Raw genomic sequence first — 21,102 nt, forward strand, 5'->3', positions numbered from 1 at the left:
ATCAAATATAGGAAAGGCTTGCATGGTGGCTGACAGGTTCGGCTGTTTTAGCATGCTGGTGTTTTACCTTCTGGACAGAAGTAAAAGGAACACAGCTGTGTCTGTCTCTGTGTAATAACTCAGGACTTACCTGAGTAAACTCTGGGGTGTCATGAGATGAACTGCTACCTCCACTTAGAGAGGCTTCAGGGACAAAATTTCAAGAGATTTCTGAGGGATAGAAGAGCAGGGCTGCCTTATTCTCTGATCCCAGGTAACTACTCAGAGACAGAGGCAAAGGCTGGGGACACCCAAATGCATATACTAGGTGTCTTTGATCCAGCCTCCGTTTCCTTGCTAAATCTATGCAATGACACACTGAGAAATCTGGCAAGTGGGGCTGAAGATCCCTGATGTGTCAGTTCCAGGGTTGGATGGAAACAAGTGGTTTTAGTGGACATGGAAGTAAAGGGAGGTGAGCTGTGAGGAAAGAGCCGTTGAAGACTGGGGAGACTCAGAAGTTGGGGTAGAATCTCGACCCATAATCCGAGGAGTGCAGATGCAAATCAATTTGTTAGGGCTGCATAAATGAAAGAAGGACTTTACCAACACACTAAGTTTTTCCAACAACCGATTGTATTCTTTGAATATTTGTAAGTATTGATATTTTGGAAATGTTTAATGAGATTTCATATATAATTCTGCATTCAATTTATGCCCAGGTCACTTTGCTATTATACGTTTATGTGCTGCATTTTTATGAATAGACATTTTCTCAAATTTCTGAATTATTTTGCCAAACTATGTGTTAAGAGTTTTTTCTAGAGGTCCACCTTCTTGACTCACTTTTCTGATGAGAAACCTATCAGGTTTCTCCATAGTAATTTTCAATTTTAATAGCTCCTCAATGTGAGAAACTTAATGTTAACTAAGAAATGAATTACCCCTAAAGAATCTTCTCCTTTCAAGATGCTAACCGTGTTTTGTCCAGTGTGAAATCTCACATGTGCCACAAGCGTTACGCTGTGAAGAAAGGATTTCTCTTGATTTTTCGAGGCATAACTTCTCCAGTAAGAAGTGTTTGGTATTCCAAGAGAATTCATTGCCCTTGGAAAGACTTTCCCTTCTTATTTAGCTTATAAAGGATTTCCTCTTATTTTCCATTTTAGCAGCATTTTATCACTGTGTTTTCTTGTGAACATCAAGCCTAGTGCTTGGCTGAATGTTTATTCTCAGAAAATACAAATAAAGGGTTCATCCAAGTAAAGTTTTCTTATGTTATTTGACAACAAATTGCACATAAAAACATTTTCACACTGAACGCAGAGCTAGAGATTCTCTACCTGAAAGTCCCACACGTTTTAAGTTATTAAAACTGTTGCTGAAGACTTTTAGTTTATTATGTTGACAGTTTCAGCTCTCTCGTGTCATTTATGATCAGATCACTAACAAGCCTTTGGCACATATATGTCGTACAATTTCTCTTCCATATGAATTTATTGATGTGGACGGAAGAATAAAGGTAACTGAAGTAACGTCCATGTTGATTATAGTAATTCTTCAAAATGTGAGTCCTTTGGCATGTTTAGATGTTACAACTGCAGCTGAAGTCTCTTCCATATTCCTTACATTCGTCATTCCTAACACCATGTCATCTAAAGTCAGAATATGTTCTGAAGACATTTATCATTTTCTCTCCAGGGTGAATTTTCTGATGTTATTTAAGATTAGTACACTGACTGAAGGCTTTCCCACATAAATGGCATTCATATGGCTTTTCTCCAGTGCGTGTTCTCTCATATCATCTAAGGTCAGAAGATAGACTGAAGGCTTTCCCACATAGAAGACAAGCATGTGGTTTCTCTTCAGTGTGAATTCTTGTGTGTCCTCTAAAGCCAGAGGTTTGACTGAAGACCTTCCCACTTTTATCACATTCATAACGCTTTTATCCAAGGTGAGTTCTCTCATGTCTTCGAAGATTAAAGGTTTGAATAAAGCCTTTCCCACACTGATGACACTTCTACGGTCTCTCTCCCGTGTGAGTTTTCTCATGTCTTCTAAGGTGAGAACACTGAGTGAAGGATTTTCCACATAGATGACATGCATATGGCCTCTCTCCAGTGTGAGTCATGTGCCATCTAAGGTGAAAGTAATTAGTATAGGCCTTTTCACATATATTACATTGATATGATTTACCTTTAGTATGAATTTGTTTATGTGGTTTAAGGAACAACTGATTACTAAGGGATTTTCCACACTGTTTGCTGATGTAGGGTTTCTTTCCACTCTGAGTTAACAAACGCTGAGTCATTGTGGAACTGTGAGTGCAATCTTCTTCCAAATCATTACATTCAAAGGGATCCTCCAGAATGAGAGAGTTCTCCTTTAGGGACAAAGATTAAAAGCTCTTAATGATTTACCAACATACATCTATACATTCATTTCACCACCTTTGAATTCTAGACCAACTATTCAGTGGTAGAGCCCAGTTAAAATCTTTCCAATGTCACTTGTGTGAAAGGAAATTAAATTTTGGCACCCCAAACTCATTGAACCAAAGGGAAAAATCGAGCTGGGAACAGGGTCACACAAACCTGCCTCCTCCTTCTGGTTCCTAAGTAGTATGGCTACAAGATGAAAAGCTACATGCCTCCCCCATATTTTGCCCACAAGGAAATTCCTCATGAGCTGTTAAAGTTACACCATGGCAATGCAAACTGACAGCTTGTCTTTATAGGCGCAGTCATCCCCAGTTCACCAGACACAAATGCATATCCGATTGTTTCCCTGCCCCATTTTGCCTATGTTGTCTTATATAAAATGCAGCTCTCCTGCATTATTCCTCTGCCTCATTTGTTTATGTCATCTTATGTAAAAAAAATCCAGATTCACTGAGCCAGAAAAATGCATGAATATTTTTTTCTACGCACCTTTTACATGAAAATTGTGTACTTCTCAATATCCCACCCTTTCCCCCTTTAAATTTAGAGAAAATCATCTTTGGAGAAAGGTATACACCTGTCCCCCAGGTACATGTCCTTAACTCTGGCAAATAAATCTCCTAAAATGATTGGGACTTGTCTCGTCACTTTTCTCGATTGACACTTGCGTACACATTGTCTCCTGCAGACACAGATATTTTCTCTTTTGTAAGATCCCAACTGCAGAGTTATTCCATTGATTGTGATGATATCAATATCTTTCAAAGTCTGAACATGAGCAATGTATATGCACTTGTTCTATTTTAAAGATCTCATGTTATGGTTTAGAACACAGGTCACTTTATTCACTGAATTCAAACTATCAAATTTTTTTTTCCTTAGAAAGCACTTAATGCCAGCCTAATTACGCTCAGGTGACTGTGCGTCATTACTAACTTAACCCATTACCAGGTCTTTAACTTAGATGACTGGTGTACACAGCTATAAAACTCACCATTGTCATACCGGTGGATGCGTCTTTTCTGATAGGATGCATGAATATCGTGTGTTTTTTCTGAAGGGCACTTTCCTTGTCTGAAATAATTGAAAAATAAATTGTTACCTTGGTATTATGGTAATAAAATTGTTTGAAAAACCCCAAGGCCCTTTTACTTTTTTTCGAAAATTGACACTTAGATGTGGCAAATGTGTCAAATGAAGACAATACTTCAATAGAAGAAACAGATTGTACAGCGTCAGCAATTAGAAAAGTGCTTTAAAATTAAAATGTGAAAAGAGATAAAATGGAGATGAGATATCAGGCAGGTAAATAGAGGGATAGTCTTCACAGGGGTATCGGGAAAAGAGTCAGCATGTGACAGTTTAACCCCAACAGGTACATGAATTATCCTTTTCCCGAAAGTAAAAGAAAAGGCAAGAGGACACAAGAGTAGCATCTGACATATGAACAAAATGATAATAACATCTAAGGAATTCTGCTCCAGTAGCTTAACCTACATTTTAGAAATTACCACTCATTTAATAAAACTGCTAATTAATATTTGACTGATATTATTCATTGACAAAGCACTTCCTCCTGTTAGAGCACAGGACCTTGTTCCTTACCCAGATTCTGGCCTTGGAGAAATTCTCTTCCTTCCCACCAGAGGTCTTTTCCTTGCTCCAGCTGCAAAGTTATATAGGATTTGCTTATCTGTACCCTGTTAGTGGAAACAGTACATGTGTTTTGAGTTCACTGTCAATAAATGTGCATTATCACCAACTGTAAGGCAGGCTACTGAGTAAGAATAAAAACAGTGAAGGTCAGCTCAGGCCACAAGACCTAGAACACAGAAAACTCCCCAGGATTTTTCTGACCCAACGTGAGACTAGAAAATAAATCCAAACAAAAGGTCCATCAGGAAAAGGAAATTCAAAACAGTCAGGACCTATGAATGCTGAGTCCATGCCTAAGTTCCAAGACACAATGCATAATACACAGTCTTTTCAGAAAGAGATTAATTAAACCTCTGCACAGTATGTTTATTATTATTCTCATGCAGAACAAAAAAAACATTCGATTTACAAAAATAATTGGTGTTCTATACAGAAAAGATATTGCTATTGTTTTCACTAATTGGTCTCAGCCTAAGCATAGCGACTGAAGCAGAAGAGTTATTTAGAAAATATTTAATTTAATACATTGAAAATATTCATTAAGTTCCTAGGTCTGTTCTGAGTATTAGAGACTGAGTACCAAGGAAACCATGAAATCCCTGTCAAGATTACATTCTAATTGCGTGACACACTAAATAAAACAAAATAAAATAAAGATATTTCTTTAGACAGATTTAGAGAGCTCAAACTTTTTTCAGATAAGATCTGTGAGAGAATCAGAGAAGAGATTAGAGTGAGATATGGGGAAGCTGTTCCAACACTTATCGAATGAATGAGTCAATGTGTGTCTACATACGTATGTGAATGTTGAGGGACTCACCGAGGGACACCAGGTGACACACGTTTTCCAGCATTACATCTCTGTACAGCTTTCTCTTGGATGTGTCCATCATGGCCCACTCTTCCTGGGTGAAGTCAATAGCTACATCTTCAAAAGTCACTTTGTTCTAAAACATCACAGACATTTTAGTTTAGACAGAGAATCCCTTTTAATGTCCAGAGGAGGAAGGCTGAAATGACATAGGTAGGAGCTGGGTATGCAGAACACTCAGTGTTTTAGGTTCCAGCCAGTTCATTCTCAATACTAAGCTGGTATCTGCCTTTCAAATTCACTCACAGAGACATACCCACTCTTACTCCATTAAACTTTCCTATGAAGAAATATAGCATGAGATGTGGCATAATATAGCCCAGATATTTTTTAGTAATGTGTTAATCACCTGTACATAACTGATTATAAAATTTTCACTTGAACCTTCATAAATAAAACAAATTTACCACGAATTTCAAGTAAATTACAGATTTGTCACAAGGCAAATAACCATGATTTACTACTTTTTAAACACGACCGTGATTAAATGAATTATTTCGCTAGATAAAACACAGGTTTCTCACCAATCAAATGGTTAAAAGACCTATTGTGTGTTTTGAATAATCTAAAGAAGTAATAGAAAACATGTTTCCTATCTAGCAAATATTTATTAAATACAGGTCATTGGTCCCTTATTCATTAAAAAGTTAGAAAGTGATGAACCAGACTCCAGCATTCTTCAGAACTGAACAAGTTTTACACAGAATATAGGATTCAATTCATACATATAGTCACTCTAATGTTATGCAATTCAGGTGTTCATGACAAGGCTTAAAGACAGTCCAGCTGCACAAGACAAGACCGCTGAGGCTGCTATACTGAGGAAGTCTTAGTCTGATGATTCCTGTGATATGAAGCCTCCTGTTCTCAACTTTCTCTGGTCAACCCAAACATCAGTTATCACTGCCTCTCTTTTAACTTTACCTTGTCACTTGGCTTGTTCAAGGATAAAAAGGCCTCTTTACTGTTTTGTTTTTTTCTAACCAGCCCTTATAGAGCATTTCCACAGAACTCTAAATTGTACTATATCTATTATATTCCTTCTCCTGAGTGTGCAACCATAATTAAGTAATTGTATTTCTTATATGTTACTTTCAGTTACCAGAAGGCAAAAAGTTAATTATCAAAAGGCAAAACGAATGGGGATAAGAATAATAATGACTTCTTTAGTTGTCCTTTTGCAAAGTTTTTAAAAGCATAAATATATTTTATCAAACTCTCCTTTTTCCTCAACACTGTGCAGCTCTTGCCCAAGGCCTATCACACGGGATTTATTGAACTCAGCTGCTAGAACATCAGCCTCATTATTGGGCTGTGATCTTCTGCTCTTCACGCATCTCTATTGCCTGCATTCATCACAATCCTAAGTCTATTTCAGCCAACGGGACAGTTAATGGGTCAATTATTTCCCTATGAGGTTATAGGATGGATAGAAGAAAAAGAAATACATAAATGAGACCTCCATGTTTTTTCTTGTAAATAGCCTGCATAGGGGCTGGAATAAAGTAGTGTAATATTAGAAACTATATTGATAATTTAGGAATCATTGACACATGATACCCAACCTAGAGTCCTGAGAAAACTTAATTGGAGGCCAGATACCTGAAAGTCTCCTGATTGCATTTGGAACACCCAGGCTGGGTGGATTTTGCATCATAAAAACAAACAAAAAAAAAGAATAAAAATGAAACACCCATGCAAACTGGAGAAAACTGCCCATTTGCCAGCAATATGGGTATAATTTCAGTAGAAAGAGCCATCCCCCACTCACTAGTGAATGCATTGTCAAGAACTCAGTTTCTCTCTGTCTTCTTCTGGATTTCCACTTGCAGACGCTTCAGGCACTAAGAAAAGCTGAGGTTGGAGAAAGAACACGGGAGACACCAGCCTTGTACATAATTTTCAGACCAACCTGTGATGAAAAGCCAGACCTTCACTGAAGGGTGACACCACCTGCACCACAGCCTGACCAACAGTCACAAACACACAGAGGCCTCTCCTCTTTTCCCATGGTCAAAATTAGGAAGCCTATGACTGTGGTTTCTGACAAAGAAGGAACACAGATATCTTATGAATGAGAGCATCAAAAGCACTGGGTTTTGTATGTGAATTGACACAAGTCCAGATATTCAATTCCCTCACTGATTTTAAAACACAGGGATCCCTGACTCCGCCTACATGTGGAATATGATTTCCACCTGTAGATAAACACTGCGGGATTTCTCAGATTTTATTATCCCAGCTTTATGCCCTAGCAATGTTTCTCCAACACCAATCACAGCCTTCTGAAACCTTACTCCACTTTTACTTTCTCTCAATTTTGACTTTTGTATTTCCCTTTGGAACTCAGAAATCAATCAAGTAAGAATCTGTTTTAGGGTCAAGTACGGTTGCTCTCGCCTGTAATCCCAGCACTTTGGGAGGCCAAGGCAGGTGGATCACCTGAGGTCAGGAGTTCGAGACCAGCCTGGCCAAAATGGTGAAACTCCATTTCTACTAAAAATACACAAATTAGCTGGGCATGGCGGTGTTTGCCTGTAATCCCAGCTACTCAGGAGGCTGAAGCAGGAGAATTGCTTGAACCCAGGAGGCAATTACAGTGAGCCGAGATCCTAACACTGCACTCCAGCCAGGGCGACAGAGCAAGACTCTATATCTCACACACACACACACACACACACACACACACACACACACACACACAAAATCTGTTTTAGGATGGGGATAATCAACTCAGGAATTTATTTCACTTGGAGGGTCAACACTCCCATCCTGCTGATCTAGCCCTTAAAATCCCCCGCATCAGAAATTCGCAGCAGTACCCTGCGTCATGGTGTTTTTGTCCTGTGTATACAGTCACAATCCTCTAGGATGCTCAGAAAATACAAAATGCCTTAGGGCTGAGAGAAATTTAGCAGCTCAATCTGATATTTTACTAAGGTGGTATCTAAAATTCTTGCAATCATGGTTTATATTAGTCTTTGTTAGTTGCAATATCTCTGATTATCATGATACATATTTGCTGAGAAATACTGATGTTCATGTGTATATTCATACGTAGATATGTAGGTATGTAGATGGATATGTTTATATGAACGCATGTGTTTGAGACGGGGGAAAACATGCAGGTATTATTTCCCTGCTAAAAATATAAAAATAATGAAATATATTTTATGTACAAATGATAATTATGTGTCATAAACAAAAAATTAACTGACCTATTTGTACATGAAATCCAGGAAAAATAAAAAGGGTAGCTTTGTATTAATTGTGACATTGTGCTTACAGATATACACAAATTTCCTTATTTAACCCTTATAATAACCCTGCTGATTATAGTTTATTTACCAGTTTAATAAATGATCAACAGAGTTTGACAAATATGACAAAATTACAAAACTAGAAAATGACACAGCAATACTTTTAATTATATTCTGCCTTGTCACTGCCTCTTCTTGCTTTTTTACAAAATTACTCCCCTAACCAAGGTTCTCTATGATTCTGGGGACTCCAGGATTTAGACCCCAGTTCCCAAACTTCACTGTGTCTATTTTTACTGCCACATTTTAATGCACATTTACAGACTCCAACAAGCACTTTTCAATATCAACTTTTTTCTTATTCCTTGGACTATTTCCTACATCTGTTCATCAAGACTCCAGTAACATATGACTCCATCTGCCTGTCCCTTCCATGAATGTACCTGACAGTACATGTATTATGTAGTCTATATTCAAGCAGAACAGATATTCCTTCAAAACAATAAGGTATTAGAGAATGCCTACAAAGCTTCAGTGAAACCAGCTGTAACCCTTAATACTATTACCATGTAAACTCTTCCTCGAATATCAAAATAAGATTTGGACTTTAGAGAATATCTGTGTGTGATTATAACCCAAACATGAACTAAAAGTAATTTCAATGGTCATATACAGACTGTGCCAGGGACAAAAAAGGACAAATATTATAAGAAAATTAAAGCACACTTATTTCCTAAAGGACTCTTGTGTGGAATCTATAAAAACTATTTCAAGATATAGAGATTAAATATATTTCAAAACACATACATACACAAGCAATCTTTAGGATAAATTTTTTAAAACTTATGTTATGAGTCTAAAATTTTCATTAATTCATGGAAAAAATGTATTGACAAACTTCTCACCAGAGCAGGAATAACAACTTACATATTTGGTGACTTCAAGATAAGAGCCTGCACAGCTTAGTATCTCCCTCCAGATCTCTCTCTCTCTCTCTCTCTCTCCTTTTTTGTTTTTTTTTTTTTTCTTTTTCTTTTTTGTTTTTTGACAGAGTTTCGCTTTTGTTGCCCAGGCTGGAGTGTAATGGTGAAATCTCAGCTCACTGCAACCTCTACCTCCCAGGTTCAAGCTATTTTCCTGCCTCAGCCTTCCAAGTAGCTGGGATGACAGGCATGCGCCACCTCGCTTGGATAATTTTGTATTTTCAGTCGAGACGGGGTTTCTCCATTTTGGTCAGGCTGGTCTGGAATTCCTGACCTCAGGTAATCCACCCGCCTCAGCCTCTCAAAGTGCTGGGATTACAGGCGTGAGCCACAGCGCCCGGCCCAGATCTCTTAAAAAGTCATGAGGAAGGAGCCATTCTGCATCCTCAATATTCCCTCAATATTTTAAGGACACTCATAACGACTAAGAGGCAGACTTGTGACTTCCTAGCCCTTTCAGGGCTATTTAAGCACACCTTAGTGAAGTATTAGGAATGCAGTATTAGGTCTCAAGTTCCTGGACACCAAAACCATGTTCTCCAACAGATCTTCAGTAAAAATAGCTGACGTCTATATTCTTTTGCCTGTCCTTTCCCTTCCTTTTAATTCAGAACTGCGGTCTTGAAAAGTGCTATTATTTAGTAGGTTCTCTCAATTCTCAACACCAGCACTATACAGTGTTGAGTAACATCTCAGGTGCTAGGGAAACAGCAGCCGATATTCTAGCAATGCACAAATAGAAAAGCAAAGATCACCACAGAGTAAAAGAGAATAGATTTTTTAAAAGTATGAAACCAAAACGAATATATATCAGATTACACTATAAATGGAAAATCCTATTATCTTCACTGGATTGCAAGTCAAAACCTGTCATGGCTTCCAACATCCAATATATTCAAAGCAGTTCAGGAATGGTGAAAGTGGAATGGAATTTAAAATTATTCGAAGGTTGCATGTGTGAAAGCACCATGCCCTGAAACAAAATATTTATTTTTAAAGCGCATAATGACCACTTCATACAAAGTTTGTGTAATAAGAGAGAGAAAAAAATCTCACATTTTTAAAAAAGGAATATGCAACATATTTACATATAATAAAATAAAATTAAACTAAAATAACAACAATGAAAGACACAATCTGACCTCTGAAAATCAAGGGAGAAATCTCTTTTAAATAAACTTGGCACAATTTTTAAAGTAAGTTATGAAAAATAATAATACCTGAATATAGTATGTAAAAGTACCAACACAATAAAGCTAAAACAATATCCGTGGAAAAATTATTTGCTGTAGATTACTTTTAAAAAATGATCTAAGTACTTTCCTGAAGAAGGTAAATGAATGAAATTTAAAAATTGCCTGAGAAAAATCGGTGAAAGGAAATGAATATAGATAAGCAGAATATAATTTAACTATAAAGCACACAAATAGAATTTAAAAATAAGGCCACGTGCAGTGGCTCATACCTGTAATCCCAGCACTTTGGGAGGTGGAGGCAGGCGGATCACCTGAGGTCAGGAGTTTGAGACCAGCCTGACCAACATGGAGAAACCCCGTCTCTACTAAAAATAGGAAAAAAAAAAAAAAAAAAAAAAACTGGCGGGCGTGGTGGCACATGCCTGTAATCCCAGCTACTAGGGAAGCTTAGGCAGGAGAATCGCTTGAACCTGGGAGGCAGAGGTTGCAGTGAGCTGAGATCATGCCATTGCACTCCAACCTGGGAAACAAGAGCAAAACTCTGTCTCAAAGAAATAAAAAATAAAATTAAAATAAAAATAAGTGGCAGCCAACATGCCCAACATGATTTTCTGTGATGAAAGGAATTCTCTGTATCTACATTGTCCAATGCAGTAACTACCACACATATGTAGTCACAAAATTTCTACTTTGGCCACAAATTTGGCTATTACTACTAAGGATATGCCATTTAGTTATTTAATTATAATTAATTTACAGTTTATAGCCACATGTGACTAGTAGTTACTCTATTGGTCAATGCAGATCTAGAATCTTGGAGAAGGCAGTTAAAATAATGAGATATGGTCAAAACAAAAATGGAAAAGGTGCACAAATAGTGAACACAGAATATGAGAATGTGAAGTAACAAGTCACACAGTAGAATTTAATAATGAGATGCTGCCTTGATGGGACACATGTCTAATGATATTCAAGGCTTGTCTTGTTACAGGTAGAAGAGCAGGAGCAGGGCAGGAGAGGGCTCTTCCCCTACCCACTAGAAATGTCAGGTGATGGTCTGTTAATGATCACTTTGCCTCTAAAAATGACAATTAGGCAGCACCAGAGAGAGGCCATTTCCTGGTGGTCTACACCTGTTAACATCAAAAATGTTAACTAAATGCAGACCCCAGGAAGAAGCAACTTCTTGGGCATTTATGTTAAGAGACAAAAATGGCAAAGCATAATCTTCTGGGGACACACTCCACTGGAAAAGGAAAGAAAACTTCAGATGGACATGCACATAACTCCCTAAACGCACCGTGCATGCTCAATTCCAAAGGGTAAGGAAAGCAATGTGCATGCCGGAAACTCTCCCTAAAGGAAGAATCATGGGAAAGGGGCAAGCCCATCCCAGGATCAAGGTTAAAGGCCCTCCTCTTTTCTCTCTTGGACCTTCAGGCATCCACTTGGGTCTCTTCCAAGAGAATTTTCCTTTCCTTTCTGTTCTAAAGCCTTTTTAAATAAACTTCCACTCCTGCTCTGAAACTTAGCCTCTTTTTCCGCTGTATGCCCCTCAGTCGAATACTTTCTTCTGAGGAGGCAAGGACTGAAGTTGCTTATGGACCCATGCAGATATGCTGCCAGTAACTCGAATCTCTTCTACTGGTAACAGTATCATTGTAAGGGAATGAGACCAGTTCACATCTCAGTGCTCAGAGAACTCACTAAAAATAAAAAATTGGAGGATGCTGTGAACTTATCTACCTTCCAAGGCAAGTCCCACAAGCAAGAAGCAAGACTCTCTTAAGACCCCCAAGGTCTTAAACTCTTCTGATGCTCCTTCTCTGGGAAAACGCATCCTCTGATTGGCTTCCCCTTATATAGGAAAAAACAATTAATGAACCTAATCAGCACTACATTCCAAGAGACATGCCCTGATTGCACAGATACTGAACCTCATCAAAACTTCATTCTGGAGACGCACCCGGGTCAATTTGATTGGATTTTTGAGACAACTACTAAAAACCCCACATCAACTTGGAAACCAAAGAGTTAAGGCTATTTTGAAGGAAAAATAGGAAGATTCATTCCTTTTTTCATTCATAAGTACTTTTTTATTTTATTTTATTTTATTTTGAGATGCAGTCTTGCTCTGTCGCCCAGGCTAGAGCGCAGTGGTGCGATTTCGGCTCTCTGCAAGCTCCGCCTCCGAGGTTCATGCCATTCTCCTGCCTCAGCCTCCCGAGTAGCTGGGACTACAGGCGCCCGACACCACGTCCGGCTATTTTTTTGTATTTTTTTTAGTAGAGACGGAGTTTCACCCGTGTTAGCCGGGGTGGTCTCGATCTCCTGACCTCGTGATCCGCCCACCTCGGCCTCCCAAAGTGCTGAGATTACAGGCGTGGGCCACCGCATCCGGCCTTATAAGTACTTTTGAGTGTATTATATGTACTAGAAAGCATTCGCAGTCATGGGGTACAGCAAGAAACCAGACAAACTCGAGTCTTATGGAGACTCTATATTCTAAAATTATTTGGAAGTAAACTGGACTTGAAAACAAATGGAAAGTGAATAGATCTAAAAAGTTTCAATATTCATGATGATGTAAAAAAATAAAATATATTGCAGAAATGAAGTCAGGAAGTGTTAGGGGGCATATGGTACTTTTAAGGCCATTGGTATCCTCTGAAATTCAAGCAGACTGAATACATTTGCATAACTAAAAGGAAAGCAGATGCTAATAGAAGACAATGAAGAAAGAGCCTGAAAGACATTTCAGAGACCTTGGCTGGTGGCAGCCCCTCCCTTCAAAGGTCTGGAGGCCTATAAGGGAAGACTGGTTTTGTGGGCTGGGCCTAGGGCTGCACCACCCAGGGCAAGCGCAGGACAGTGCTCACAGCATTCTACCTCCCAACCACTCCAGCTCCAGCCATGGCTAAAAAGGCCCCAGACACAGTTTGGATCACTGCTTTGAGGGTGCAAGCCATAAGCCTTGGCAATTTCCATGGGATATTAGACCTGCAGTTGCACAAAGTACAGGAGTGTGCTGCTGATAAAGACATATCCGAGACTGGGCAATTTACAAAAGAAAGAAGTTTCATTGGACTTACAGTTCCACATGACTGGGGGGAGGCAGAAGGCGAAAGGAATTTCTTACATCACAGCAGGCAAGTGAGAGAATGAGAGCCAAGCAAAACTGGTTTCGCCTCATCAAACCATCAGAACTCGTAAGACTTATTCACTACCACGAGAACGATATGGGAGAAACGGCCCCCATGATTCAATTATTTCCCACTGGGAACGCTCACAACATGTGGGAATTGTGGGAGTACAATTTGAGGTGAGATTTGTGGGGGGACACAGAGCCAAACCGTATCAGAAGCCTTCACCTGGATTTCAAAAGATGTATGGAAAAGCCTGTATGTCCAGTAGAAGCCTGCTGGGGTGGAGACCTCATGGCAAATGTCTACTATAGCAGTGCAGAGGGAGAATATGGGGTAGGAGCCCCCACAGAGTCCCCCACTGGGGCACTGCCTAGTGGAGCTCTGAGAAGACGGCCACCATCCTCCAGACCTCAGAATGATAGATCCACTGACAGCTTGCACCCTGAGCCTGGAAAAGCTGCAGGCACTCAACGCTAGCCCTTGACAGCAGCCATGGGGACTGACCCTTGTATCCAAAAGAAAATAATTGTTCTACCATAAAGACATGTGCACTCATATATTTATTATAGCATTATTTGCAATAGCAAAGACATGAATATTTTCTCTATCATTGGATAGAGAAAATGTAGTATATGTACACCATGGAATACTATGAAACCATTAAAAAATTATGTCCTTTGCACCAACATGGATGCAGCTAGAGACCATTATTCTAAAATAATGCAGGAAGAAAAAACCAAATACCATACGTTCTTAGTTATAAGTAAGAACAAAGCGCTGATTACACATGGATGTAAAGATGGGAACAACGGATACTGGGGACTGCAAGAAGGGGAAGGGAAGGTGGGGACCAAGACCTGAAAAACATATACACCATGAAATACTATGTTTTCTACCTGGGTTACAAGATCATTCATACTCCAAGCCTCAGCATCACACAATGTGCCAATGTAAAATCCTGCACATGCATTCACTGAATCTAAAATAAAAGTTGAAAATTTTTTTAAATAGGTGAAGATCTGAATAGACGTTTCCCAGAAGAAGAGATGCAAATGGCCAACAAATATATGACAAAATTCTTACCATCTCTAATTGTCAGGGGGATGCATATAAAAACCACCATGAAATGTCACCTGACACCTCTTAGAATAGCTGTTATCGAAAAGATGAATAGCAAGTATTAGTGAGGATGTGGACAAAAGATAACCCTTGTATACTTGTGGTGGAAATGCAAACTACTATGGCCATTTTGGATAATAGTATGAAGGTTTCTCAAAAAATTTTTAAATAAAACTACCTGCTGATGAGGCTGTTGAGATATAGGAACACTTTTACACTGTTGGTGGAATGTAAATTAGTTCAACCATTGTGGAAGACAGTATGGTGATTCCTCAAAGACCTAGAACCAGAAATATCACTTGACCCAGCAATCTCATTACTGTGTATAAACCCAAAGGAATATAAATCATTCCGTTATAAAGATACAAGTACACACATATTCACTGCAGCACTAGTCACAATAGCAAAGACATGAAATCAACCCAAAGGTCCATCAATGATAGACTGGATAAAGAAAATGTGGTACATATACACCATGAAATACTATGCAGCCATAAAAGGGAATGAGATCATGTCCTTTGCAGGGACATAGATGGAGCTGGAAGCCATTATCCTCAACAAACTAACCCGGGAACAGAAAATCAAACACTGCATGTTCTCACTTACTAGTGGAAGCAGAACAATGAGAACATATGAATACTGAGAGGGGAACAACACACACTGGGGCCTCTTGGGAGGCAGGTGGAGGGAGAGTATCAGGATAAATGGGTAATACATATATGCATTGGAATATTATTCAGTGTTACATAATAATGAAATCATGTCATTTGTGACAACATGGGTGGACTTCAAGGGCATTATGTTATATGAAATAGGCCAGCCACAGAATGACAATTACTATATGATTTCACTTGCATTTGAAATCTAAAATAGACAAACTCACAAAAGCAGAGAGGAGAATGGTGGTTGCCAGGGGCCCTGGTGCAGGGGAAATGGGTAGATGTGGTTAGAGCACAAAGTTTCAGATATACCATAGAAGTAAGTTCTGGAGGTCTCATTTACAGCATAGTGCTTAGAGCTAAGAATACTGTATTGCACACTTAAAATTTGCTAAAGGGTGGATTTTGTGTTCTTACTAAAATTTCTTACCAGTAATAATAATAATAATGGGGGGGGGGGACTTTAGGAGGTGAAGGATATGTTTCTAATCTTAAGGGTAGTGGTGTTCATGATGTATACTTATCCCCAGACTCACTGAGATGCATACCTTAAACATGTACAGCTTTTTAAATGTAATCATAGCTCAACAAATTGGGTTAAAAAAATAAAAAGAGGGGGTTGGTTAAAAAATTTAAAAGGAGGGTTAGATGTCCCCTTGTTTTTCTCTCTTGGCTATTTTCTTTCCTGTTGCCTGGAATTAAAAAATGATAAGTGGGCATTTAGCTGCCAAACTGGAGCCCCTTCTAAAGTACAGCAGAGCAGACAGCTGGAAGGGGCCTGCGTCCCTAATGAATTTGGCAAGCATCTGTACCAGCCATGATAGGTGTAACTATAGATTTAAGTGAGAAAGAAATAAACTTCTGCCTTGTTTAAGCCACTTTGTTCAGACATTAATTTCATATGCATATAGAGAATATATGCTCCTTATGAGTAGGAAAAATGTTTATGCCATATGGTCATAATGGCTGTTCAGCAATGTAGGATGATGCTGATTATGATGACAATGATGACAAACAGCATGAAATAATAAGTAATGAAAAAAAGTGGTTTAATAGTTGTATATGGTTACTTTATTTAAAGATTCTGCTGCTAATATCATTCAATGTATTTGTATGCCGGTGGGAGTTTTATCAGATGTAGACTAAGAAAGTTTACATTATTTAATGAAAAATACTAGATCAATTTTAAAAAACAGTAAAAATATCATGAGATGGAACTAAGCATCTGTATTACAAAGCAACTGTCCCAGTTGATTTTATGCATAATAATGATTGAGAATCCCCTGATCTAGATCCAAGAGATCTCAACCTTTATAGGTGCTATCAAGGAAGCACCTAAGGAAGACAATTTTCCTGACTATATCCATACCTCCAGTTAGTAATAGATCTAGAGATCTAGAACCCAAATCCAGACCTCCTGCTTCCATGTGCAGTGGTCTTTCACTGTTCTGTTTTGTTCCACTTGGTGAAGAGGATTTGAGAATAAATGGCCGCATGATTCAACTCCCTCCTCTGCTCTGAGGAATATAACCTTGTCCTAGCAAGCAAGAAGCTCATACAGTAGTGGAAGAGGCAAATATACATTCACTAATCTAACATACAAGGCAGTAAGCACTGTAACATCAACAAAGCACTTTGGGGTTTCAGACCAGGAGCAAGTGGGGTGATTAATTCTTAGCAAGGCTAGTAAAGTCTGGGATGTGTTCACTAACAAAATGTCTGGTCATTAACGAAAGCAACTGGTTTCTCAACACAGTCTAATTTATTGTAACAATATAAATGGTTGTTTGTTCATAAACTTTCATCTTTTGCCAAAATGTTTGTAGCTTATGTTCCCATTTAACAAGGTTTTCTGGCCAAAACTGTGCATCCACATCAGTCCTCCCATAAAAGCAATTGTGCATGCATAGAACACCTCTATCTATGAATATCCCCAATGAGGTACAGAAAGGCTCTTCTTATCCAAACAGAGACATTCCACTGGTGCTAGAGAGCCATGGACGGAAGTTTTCTCTGCCTCCTGGAAATGAAGCCAAACTTTCTTCTTTCTTCAGCCATGAGGATTCCTGTCCTCCTCTTCACCATTTTCTTCTTTATGAGCCAAGTTCTACCAGGTAATAAAATAAACTTGGTAAGAATGGAGCGCCTGACACCTTACAGGGATTCAGAGCAATCACCATCATCTATGACCAGATAGGGGATCTCATAGGAAATCTGGAAGACACATCAGTCTCTGGCTCCCTGGTTAGGCCCAGTTCTGTCCAACCCACCTGTACAGGCCACACACAGCCAGTGCCCACCAGGTCCTGTCAGCCAGGAGGACCCGTGCTCATCTCCTGAAGTATCCGTGGGAGCCTGCATCCCACAGGGACCCACATCTCGGGGCCAACCTCTATGGGGGCCTCTTGGTTATGGTGGCGGGGGAGGGTAGTTGACCTCCAGCCCTCCCATCCTGGACACTGTATTTTGTGGGGATCATTCAGTCCTGGAAACTTCCTGGGGACCCCAGAAGGTAGAGAACAGGGTGGTCATGGCAGCCTCAGCTCCAGGCTCTGGGCCAGAAGTTGATAACGACCAATTGAGAGCAACCACTGAATTCGATCCTCTTACAGATACACGAGAAGTTGGCGAAAAACTGAATGTCGACCATTCTATGGTCATCCAGCATTTGAAACCAATTGGAAAGCTGAAAAATCTTGATAAGTGGGTGCCTCATGAGCTGACCAAATATTTTAAAAATCATCCTTTTGAAGTGTCATCTTCTCTTATTCTATGAAACAACAATGAACCATTTCTCGATCAGATTGTGACATGTATAAAATCGAGAAAAGTGGATTTTATACAACAGCCAGCTCACAGGTTGGACTGAGAAGAAGCTCCAAACCACTTCCCAAAGTCAAACTTGTACCAAAAAAGGGTCATGGTCACGGTTTGGTGGTCAGCTGCCGGTCTTCTGATCCACTACACTTTTTGAATCCTGGTGAAATCATTACATCTGAGAAGTATGCCAAGTTGATCGATGAGATGCATGGAAAACTGCAGCACCTGGAGCTGGCACTGGTCAACATGAAGGGCCCAGTTCTCCACAACGCGTGACCACATGTCATACAACCAGGACTTCAAAAGTTGAATAAACTGGGCTATGAAGTTTTGTCTCATCTACCATATTCACCTGAACTCTCACTAACCAACTACCACTTCTTTAAGCATCTTGACAACTTTTTGCAGGGAAAACACTTACACAACCAGCAGGGTGCAGAAAATGCTTTCCAAGAGTTCATCGAACCCTGAAAGCATGGAATAAACAAGTTTATTTCTCATTGGCAAAAATGTATTCAATGTAATGGTTTCTTCTTTTTTTTTTTAAGACCTAGTCTCACTCTGCCGCCCAGGCCAGAGTGCAAAGGTGCAATCTTGGCTCACTGCAACCTCTGCCTCCTGGGTTCAAGAGATTCTCCTACCTCAGCCTCTTGAGTAGCTGGGATTACAGGCACTTGCCACCACACAGGCTACTTTTTGTAATTTTAGTAGAGACGGGATTTCACCACGTTGGTCAGGCTGGTCTCAAACTCCTGACCTCCTGATTCACCCGACTCAGTCTCCCAAAGTGCTGGGATTACAGGCGTAAGCCACTGTGCCCAGTCCATTGTAATGGGTTCTATTTTGATTAATAAAGATGTGCTGCAGCCTAGTTATAAAAATTTAAAATTCACGGTCCAAAACCACAATTACTTTGGCACCAACCTAATAATAGAAGAATTAAAAGAGGTCTTTATATTAAAGAGCCCATGGATCATAAAATAATAAAGAATATTACAATCTCCATAACCCACAAACTTGGCAAGTTAGACCAACTGGATGAATTAAAAGACACAATCTGTTAATACTAAAACATAGGAGAAATAGGTAATCTAAAAATATTGATATCTACTTTAAAAATGGAATCAATACCTAATAACCTTACAGAAAACCTATATATTCCAAAAACCTGACATTCTGTCATGTTATTCTAACTGGTGGTATTTGGGGATTTCCATTTTGATAAGAACATAGGTGAGTCGCACACAATTACTTTTAGTGCTCATTGGTCAGGAAACCTATGTCCACTATAGGATACTGCAGAGCGATGCGTTTTGGAGAATTTAGGCAAGATAATATTATTTACAGAGTTAAAGGAAGACAACCTGTTTTATGTACAGTAATTCCTCATAATATCACAGGGGATACCATATTTAAACTTTGGGGTATCCCCAGGTATAATGCTTATTTGAGCCACATGTGAATTTCAGATACGGAGGCTTCCCGACTTTGGTGGCTTTCAACAGATGTAGAAGTTAATTCACAACCTACTTTGTGGAGGCATAAAATTCAATGAGCACTGATTTAGCATTTTATTTTAAATATTATTTTTGTAAACTTTGCATTTCCAATTAGGTGAAATTTTAAACCTGCTTCAGTTCTTATCCACTTTTTTTTTTTTTCCCTGAGACAGAGTCTTGCCCTCTCACCCAGACTGGAGTGCAGTGCCATGGTCTTGACTCACTTCAACCTCCACCTCCCAGGTTCAAGCAATTCTCCTGCCTCAGCCTCCCAAGTAGCTAGGATTACAGGTGCCCACCACCACGCCCGGTTAATTTTTGTATTTTTAGTAGAGATGTGGCTTCCCCATGTTGGTCAGGCTGGTCTTGAACCCCTGATCTTGTGATCTGCCCCCTCGGCCTCCCAAAGTGCTCGGATTACAGGCCTGAGCCACCGTGCCTGCCCTCTCCACTCTTTTTAGGCAGAGGGGAGTAAGGTTTGCTTTAAGTTAGGAGGGACTCCCGTGTACCCAATCCATTTGTGTAAATTTCTTCCTTCAGAGTTCTTCAAATCAGCATCACCATTGTTGAAGGCCTCCCACATGGTAATAATTGTGCTACAGGGTTTTTTCGAACATGAAGTTTATGTTTGGCTGAATTAACCTCCTTGCTGTGGCACAAGGGGGGCCATAGGTGTTTTCACCAATTATGAAGCGGGTTCACTGTGTAATGGCTACCAACTTTTCTGAGTACAATGAGACCAAACACATTCATACATAAATTCCATAAAGTGAATTTATTACTTACAAATAGCAAACAAAAGACAACAGAAGCCTAGGATTCAATATGAACCGCTACCACAAGATCAGGAAGGCTACCCAGAGCAGATGGATGGAGTTTTGACTGTAAATGCTTCACTTGCACTACAACTGAGGGACCCCTGAAAGCAGCCCACCTTGGGTTTTCTCCCACGATGTGGTTTGCTGGACACAAACGTTAAAGGCCACTCTGTTTCGAGCAGGGACTCTAACAGAGCCTGGGCTGTTCTGACTAATGTCACCTGATTATCAGGATATTGCCTTCCCAGCATATCATACAGTTATCTTGAGAACTACCAGTAGGAAAGGGAGGAAAATGGCCCTGCACCCTTAAAACTGAAGGATCAGGATATTTGTTGTGACAGAGGCACAGACAGTAGTGACAGAGTGTTCTTGTGAGCCATCTACTAGCTCTCTTGAACCATGAGGCACCATGGATGTACACCTCATCAGGAGGGTGTAGGGGACAGCGGCAAGGGGAGCAGCAGCACAAGAAACAAACAAGGCCACTACATCTGCCTACATAATTACTATTGTCTTGGAGTGTACAATAATTGATAATGTTCACATGGCTGCCCTCAGCATACAGAGATGGTGACCAGAGTAGATGCAGGGACTACAGAAATACAGCCTGATTCTTGCTAATTAGGACTGAAGTGTCGGCTTATGTGCTGTG

At 39.6% G+C, this 21,102-nt stretch overlaps 1 pseudogene; it reads right to left on the reverse strand.

The window, feature by feature from the left end:
* Positions 1 to 1,600: 1,600 nt before the first annotated feature.
* LOC102129212 (putative zinc finger protein 705B) lies at positions 1,601 to 6,730 on the reverse strand (annotated as a pseudogene).
* Between the last annotated feature and the right edge of the window lie 14,372 nt (positions 6,731 to 21,102).

This window comes from Macaca fascicularis, chromosome 15 (genome assembly GCF_037993035.2).
Source record: "Macaca fascicularis isolate 582-1 chromosome 15, T2T-MFA8v1.1".
Taxonomy (NCBI): Eukaryota; Metazoa; Chordata; class Mammalia; order Primates; family Cercopithecidae; genus Macaca; species Macaca fascicularis.